This window comes from Dryobates pubescens, chromosome 2, assembly GCF_014839835.1.
Source record: "Dryobates pubescens isolate bDryPub1 chromosome 2, bDryPub1.pri, whole genome shotgun sequence".
Taxonomy (NCBI): Eukaryota; Metazoa; Chordata; class Aves; order Piciformes; family Picidae; genus Dryobates; species Dryobates pubescens.
In genome coordinates, this window is record NC_071613.1 from 16,057,836 (window position 1) to 16,065,396 (window position 7,561).

Sequence of the window (7,561 nt, forward strand, 5' to 3'; positions counted from 1 at the left end):
CTCCTCTGGCAGGGCCAACTTTCTACCCCAGGGCATCACTGGAGATCCTAGCTGATACTACAGGCATCCCTGTCTCACATCCAGCCTGGCTGTTTCACATTGAAGCAGCCTCACTCTGCTCTGCCCCACCACATCTGAGGCAGCACCTCAAAGACTGGGGTCAGTTTTGGGGCCATCACTACAGAAAGGACATTGAGGTGCTGGAGCAGGTCCACAGAAGGGCAATCAAGCTGGTGAAGAGTCTGGAGAACAGGGCTGGTGAGGAGCAGCTGAGGGAGCTGGGGTTGTTTAGTCTGGAGAAGAGGGGGCTGAGGGGAGACCTCATTGTTCTAACTCCCTGAAAGGAGGCTGGAGTGAGGTGGGGGTTGGTCTCTTCTCCCTAATATCAGGTGATAGAACGAGAGGAAATGGCCTGAAATTGTGCCAAGGAGAGGTTTAGGTTGGACATGAGGAAAAATGCCTTTCCTGAAGGAGTGGTCAGGCTGCCCAGGGAGGTGGTGGAGTCACTGTCACTAGAGGTGTCGGAGAAACATGTGGCCATGGCACTCTGGGACATAGTTTAAGAGCCATGGTGGTGTGAGGTTGATGGCTGGACTCGGTGATCTTAGAGGTCTTTTCCAACCCAAACAATTCTACGTCCCTCCCTTCTGACCAGGTAGCATCGCCCTGGGACAGTCCCACCCAGAACAGACTATTTCCTAACCTGCAGGGTGCAGGTGCTGGGTTTCCTCTCCCTGGCAGATGGGCTGAAGAAGAGATGCCCACAACCTTCTGCTGGTTTTAGGGCTACATTAAAACACCCAGGAGCTGTTTCAGGGACAGAACAAGGTGACCCTCAAATCCTTGCCCAGCAACCCCCAACACACTGGTAAAAATAATCCTTTCCTGACCTCACACTGCCCTGGTTTCCTATTCAGATTTGCTGCTCAAGCTTAGGGCAAGGGCATCAGTAAGAGCTGGCAAATGCATTCCAACCCCACCAGCTGCTGCTGTCACCTCCACAAAGTAGCTGGGTGGAACCTATAGAGGATAGGAAGAGAGGAAACAACCCAACCCTCTGTTACAGAAGCATGGAATGCAGAGAGGATGAGGGAGGGAAGCATTATCACCCAGACAGCAGAGCAGTGAGGTTGGTGGGATGGCAATGCTAGATGTAGCTCCCCTGCCTGCCACATCACACTGCTGTCCTCCACCACAGCCCTTCTGAGCAGGTTGGTTGAGCACCACAGAATCATGGAATGGTTTGAGAAGGGACTTCAAAGATCACCTAGCTCCAATCCCCCTGCCACAGGCAAGGACACTTCCTACTTACTCAGGGCCTCATCCAATCTGGCCTTGAACACCTGCATGAAGGAAGCATCCACAACCTCCCTGGGCAACTGGTTCCAGTGTCTCACCACCCTCACTGGAAAGAATTTCTTCCTAACACCCAGGCTAAGTCTGCTCTCTTCCAGCTTAGACCCATTCCCCCTTGTCCTGTCACCACAAGCCCCTGCTCCCTCAGGAGGCAGGCAGGCACAGCCTCACCCAGCCCTGTTGCAGTAAAAGCTGCCTGTACCTTGCCTCCTATCAGACTTTACAGCCAAGGTGAGATAAGGACCCAGATTAGGCTTAAACAAGGCTTTTCTGACAAACAAACACCTGATAAACAAAACCCCCAAACCCCAACAGCCTCCTCCAAACCAAAACTGACCAAAAAACCCCAAAAAAACAAGAAACCAAGCAGCTCAGAGCACTAACTTAGAGAAGCTGTGGACCTACTGGGAGAATCACAGAATGGTTTGGGTTGGAAGGGACTTTAAAGTTCATCCAGTTCCAATCCCCCTGCCATGGGCAGGGACACCTTCCACTAGAGCAGGCTGCTTGTGAAAGCAGCTGAGATGCATGCATGGGCTGATTGCAAGCTCCCAGCAATCCCAATGCTGCTCCCAAAGACAGGTGTGACAGGGGAAAACCCAAAGGGAAGAGTGAGAAACACCAGCTGGGCAGCAGTGACTCCCAGCAGCTCCCCAGTTCAAGAGGGACAGGGATCTACTCAAGAGAGTCCAATGGACAGCTCCCAGGATGATTGAGGGACTGGAGCACTGCCTGGTGGGGAAAGGCTGAGAGCCCTGAGGCTGCTCAGTCTGGAGAAGACTGAGAGGGGATTTAATAAATGGTTATAAATATCTGAGGGCTGGGCGTCAGGAGGGAGGGGACTCTGCTCACTTACACCCACTGATAGGGCAAGGGGCAATGGATAGAAACTGCAGCACAGGAGGTTCCACCTCAACATGAGGAGGAACTTCTTCACTCTGAGGGTCACAGAGCACTGGAGCAGGCTGCCCAGAGAGGTTGTGGAGTCTCCTTCTCTGGAGACTTTCAAGACCCATCTGGATGCATTCCTGTGTGACCTGAGCTAGATTCTCTGGTCCTGCTCTGGCAGGGGTTTGGACTTGATGATCTTCAGAGGTCCCTTCCAACCCCTACCATCCTGTGATCACAGCCAATAGAAACTTTGATCCCTTCTCAACACTTGTGCCCTGCAGTCTGCAGGCACAGGGCTGTTCCTGGCAGCCCTGCTGCTGATTCCCAGGAGTCAGCCCCACCAGTAGAGCTCCTCCTGTGGTGGAGTCTTGGCAGGGAGCAGCCCAACAGCTTGTTGAGGGAAGAGTCCATCCCTTCAGCAGCACAAACCAGCTGCACATGCACCTCAATCGAGCCAGGCTGGCGCTGGCACTTGATGGCATCACAGAACGGTTTTGGGGTGGAAGGGACCTCCAGAGGTCATCTAGGCCAACCCCCAGCTGGAGGATGAGGATGAGGATGAGGATGAGGATGAGGATGAGTCTTCTTGGAGCTCCCTGCTGCACAAGTGCAATCAGCAGCATGCCACAGCGTTAGCAGCAGGAGCACAGCTCTGCTCTGGCATTTCCTGCCCTCGCTGCCTTCACCCCTCAAGGGCTGGGAAGTCTGCTGCTGGATTGCCGCAGCCAGCCACAGCCCTGCCCCTGCCAAGCCTGGTGGCAGCAGCACACGTGCTTTGCCCTTTGCCAGGAGAGCCCTCCAGGCTTACAGCCTGCACAGAGCCTCAGCCAGGACATGTCTGCTCGTGGAGGCCTAGAGAATAGCTGCACCTGTACAGGTTTCACCTCCTCAGCAGCCAGCCTGTGAAGAGGATTGGAAGAATTCCGTATCCTCCACCCTGCCCCTTCTGGTCCACCACAGGGCTTTGTCCATGCAATGGCACTCTTCTGCCTGATGCCCAGGCTGCTTTGGGAGACAGCTGTGTGCCTAAGAGGTGCAGGGACACCACCAGCTATTGGAGCCTGTGTGAGGATGAGCAGAGGGCTGGAGCTGCTTTGCTATGAGGACAGACTGAGAGAGTTGGGGTTGTGCAGTCTGGAGAAGACAAGGCTCTGAGAAGACCTAATTGTGGCCTTCCAGTATCTGAAGGGGGCTATGAGAAAGCTGGGGAGGGACTTTTGAGGGTGTCAGGTAATGATAGGACTGGGGAGGATGGAGCAAAAGTAGAAATGGGTAGATTCAGATTGGATGTGAGGAAGAAGTTCTTCCCCATGAGGGTGGTGAGACACTGGCACAGGTTGCCCAGGGAGGTGGTGGAAGCCTCATCCCTGGAGGTTTGTAAGGCCAGGCTGGATGTGGCTGTGAGCAACCTGCTGTAGTGTGAGACGTCCCTGCCCATGGCAGGGGAGGGTGGAACTAGATGATCCTTGAGGTCCCTTCCAACCCTGACAATTCTATGATTCAAAAAACGAACTTCCTGTCCAACACTGAGCACATTTGACTGCATGAAGTTTCTTGAGCAGGATCATCCTCAGCTCCTCCCCCAGCCAAAATACTGGAAATCAGGGAGATCTCCTTTCCCCAAACAGCTAGCTCAGATAAAGCTTTACTCCACCACCAGATGAGGAATGATAGGAATAACTGAGTATGCCACTGGACCACCTCATGCAAAGGAGTCAGCTGAAATGCTGTGCTCTAACTCACCCATTCCTGTGGCTTTTTCTCATCCTCCACCAAACTTCTCACCATCCCAGGTAAGAGCCCTGGAGATCTGACCTCCCTTCACCACCCTGCATGTGCAGTGACCTCTGTTTGCCCTGAGCAAAAGTCCAAGTTGCTCTAAGGAAGCCCAACCAGTGAAGTACTCAGCCTGGCTGCTTTCCCAGCACCAAAGAATCTGCAGGGTAAAGCAGCACACGGTGTGACAGCATTGGGGCCACGCTGTCTTGTGGTCACACCTGCCAGACATGTACAAAACCAGGCTAGAGCCTTCCCACCCCTTCAGCCTTTCCTCCCCTCTGCCACCACTTCCATGAAATCCATGGGACTTCATCTTTGCCACTTGGCCTCCCACCAATCTCAGTTTAAATCAACGAGGTCAAGAGCAGGCAAAGAGAAGCAAAGGAAGAGACAGGTTGTGTAGTAACTACAGAAAACTGACTTCTTTACATGGCCAAAGAAAAAATGGATCTGTTATCTCCTCCTGGTCTGGACAGGTACTGCAGGTGGGGAAAAGATGCCCTTTACAAGCACTGTTGCCCTTGCAATCCAAGGCTTGCTCTTTGCCATGGATCTGCTGGAGTCCAACAGGGAGCCATGAGGATGCTTAGGGGACTTGAGCATTCTTCTTCCCTATGAGGAGAGACTGAGCCCTGGGGCAGTTTAGCCTTGAGAAGACTGAGAGGGGATCTGATCACTGTGTATAAAGATGTGAGGGGTGGGTGTCTAGTGGATGGGACCAAGCTCTTTTTGGTGGTGCTCAGTAATGAGACAAGGAACAATGGATGCAAACCCAAACATCCTCAACATGAGGGGAAACTGTGTTACAGTGAGGGTGACAGAGCCCTGGAACAGGCTGCTCAGGCAGGTTGTGGAGTCTCCCTCTCTGGAGACTTTCAAAACCTGCCTGGATGCATTCCTGTGTGCACTACCCTGGGTGATCCTGCTTTGGCAGGGGGGTTGGAGTCGATCTCTGGAGGTCCCTTCCAACCTGTAACATTCAGTGATTCTGTGTGATTCTCTGCCAAGTGGCATCTCCGGTTAAAAGCAGTGGAGAAGAGGTGATGAGGTGCTGGAGAGCAGACAAAGAGCAAGCTGGCTTTTTGCCACCCCAGCACTACAAAGCGCACAGCAACACCTGCCTGCAAAGCACCTGCAGCTCCCTTTTCTCTACAGCACCTCCCAGCAGGTTATAAAAACCCCTCCCAAACCAAAAGCTCTCCCCTCCCTAAATATGCACACACAGGTCAGACAAGCTGCCTGACCCAACACACAGGTATCAAGCTGAAATCTCAGCCTGAGGTTGGTTTTTTTCTTTCTTTCTTCCCTCCCCCCTCAAAACCACAGAACTATCTCCTGGGCAAGAAGCAGGCAGCACCTAAAGGACAGGTCACTCATTGGGGAGAGCATTGCCTGGCCTCCAGTTTGAAGAAATGCTCCCATCTCTTTCCCTTCCCCTGGTCTGCAGCTTCTCCCACCAAAGCACTGCATATAGCTGGGGACAAAGTTCCTCCAGCACGAAGCAGGGAGAGGGAAAGGGAACTGACAGGCCTGATCCTGCCCACAGCAGGGCAGTCCAGCAGCTGGAGAAGGCAGAAACATTATCAGCAGATAAAAGACAAACCACCAAATGCTTCTCCTCTTCACCAAGCTAAGCAGCCCCAGCTCTCTCAGCCTTGCCTCATATGAGAGATGTTCCAATCCCCTCAGTATCTCAGTGGTCCTGCACTGGACTCTCTCCAGCAGTTCTTTGTCCTTCTTGAGCTGGGATGCCCAGAGCTGGACACAGGACTCTAGGTGAGGCCTCGGACAAAGAGACAAGCCAATGCATCATGAGCAGAATGGTAGGGGTTGGAAGTGACCTCTGAGGATCCTGCTGAAGCAGGATCACCTGGCAGCCTCTGCTTAAATACGTTTTCTGGGTAAGTGACTGCCCTTCCAGCAGCATGTGCTACTCCAGGCAGCAACTCCAGCTCAGCAACAGTTATAGCTTGACTTAATTGAACGTGTCTTAGCGCTCCATTAGCTCTTGCAGCATGACAACATCAGCTGGGGCCCTTGGCAGCGCTGCCAGCTCCCTTCCTAAGCCCTCAGAGTAATGAAAAAAAAAAAAAAAACAATAAAAGGCAGGGGAAAAAACCACAACCCCCCCCAAGCCATGTACACGAGAAGATCATAGCAGCCCCACAAGGCAGCTGCAGCTGGACTAATCTCTGTGGAAACTATCACAAAGTGGTTTATTTCCCAGCCCTAAGTGGTGTCCCAACCCACCCCAGCCCTACTCTGCTTCTGCCTGGGGGGGAGTGGAGGTGTCACATCCCAGCTACACCCACCTGGCCTAACTCCAGCCGCGCGGGTGAGGGGAAGCCGCTGCCACGGCTCCTGCCAAGGGGGAAAGCTGACATTTCAGGCGGGGAGGTTCCTCCATCCCGCCCGGCCACGTATGCAGGACCTGGGACTGGCTCTCCCAGCTGTACTGGGGACTTGGTCAACCCCCCCTGAACCAGGAACTGACTCTCCCAGCTGGACCAAGGGACTGGCTCTCTCCCCTGGACAGCTTCCCAGGGACTGGAGGAGCAGCGGGGTAAGAAGCAGAGCATCCAGCTGGGTGAACCCAGAAGAAGGGCACCAAAATCCGCTTTGGGAAGCCCTCAGGCGCGGAGGCGTCTCCCCTCTTCTCGTCGGCCCCCGGCGCTGCCTGGCGGGGCAGGGAAGGATCTCCCATTTCTGGGAAACAGAATTACTTTTTTTTGCGCGCGGAGCAGGGGGAAGGGAGGGCTTAGTTAAGGGGAAAAAATAACTAAGCACAACCGCCGGAGAGCTGTGACCTTTTGTAACCGCGCTTAATCAGATTAATGAATTTCATCAGGCCAGCACTGGGGCAGGGGAACTGCTTTGACCGCTATGGGGCGGGGGGCGATGCCCGGGGAAGAGCTAGGGGGGCGGCGTAAAACGGTTGGAGGCCAAGAACCAGGCTGAGGTCGAGGGGAGCGGGGCTGGGGGAACCCCGGGGGGCGGCGCAGGACCCTGCCCGGCCGCCCTCCCGCCCTCCCTCCCCTCCGCTCCCCGGCCGGCCGCCCGCCCTCGCCGCCATTCCGCGCTGCCTGGGCCATTCACCCGCCGGACACCCCCTCCCCGCCCTGCGAGCCTCGTCCCCTTTCCTACCCCCACCCCCAGGACCCGGCTTTCCATCTACTGCCCGCTTCCACAGTTCCAGGCGGGACACCCTTCCGCGAGTGGGGCCTCGGGCGGCTGTCCCCACCCCGCTCCACGTCTGCTGACAGCCGGGCGCTGGGAGAGGGAAGCGCTGGGCTGGGCTGGGGGGCGGAGGGGCTGGGGAAGGGCTGTGTGGTGGTCCCACGGGGCGAGTTCCCACCACGCGTGGAGAAGTGGAAGAGGAAAGGGAGAGGCAGGGTGGCTGCTGCTGCCGCCGCCGCCGCCTCCTCCTCCTACCCACCCGTGCCGGCTCTCAGTCCCTCCTTCGCCGCCTCGGCCGTGTGGAGTCGTGGCACTTTCCGCCGCTGTCTGGCCGGGCTCGGCCCGGCCGGGTCCGCCC

The 7,561-nt window shown here is 55.4% G+C and overlaps 1 protein-coding gene across 1 annotated transcript in view; it reads right to left on the reverse strand.

Moving 5' to 3' along the window:
- The window catches only part of RRBP1 (ribosome binding protein 1), a 33,471-nt gene extending 25,910 nt beyond the window's left edge, over positions 1-7,561 (reverse strand). Inside the window, exon 1 of the mRNA XM_054170982.1 lies at positions 7,463-7,561. The gene's annotated coding sequence lies outside the window, so the exon portion shown is untranslated. The remainder of the gene's footprint in view (positions 1-7,462) is intronic.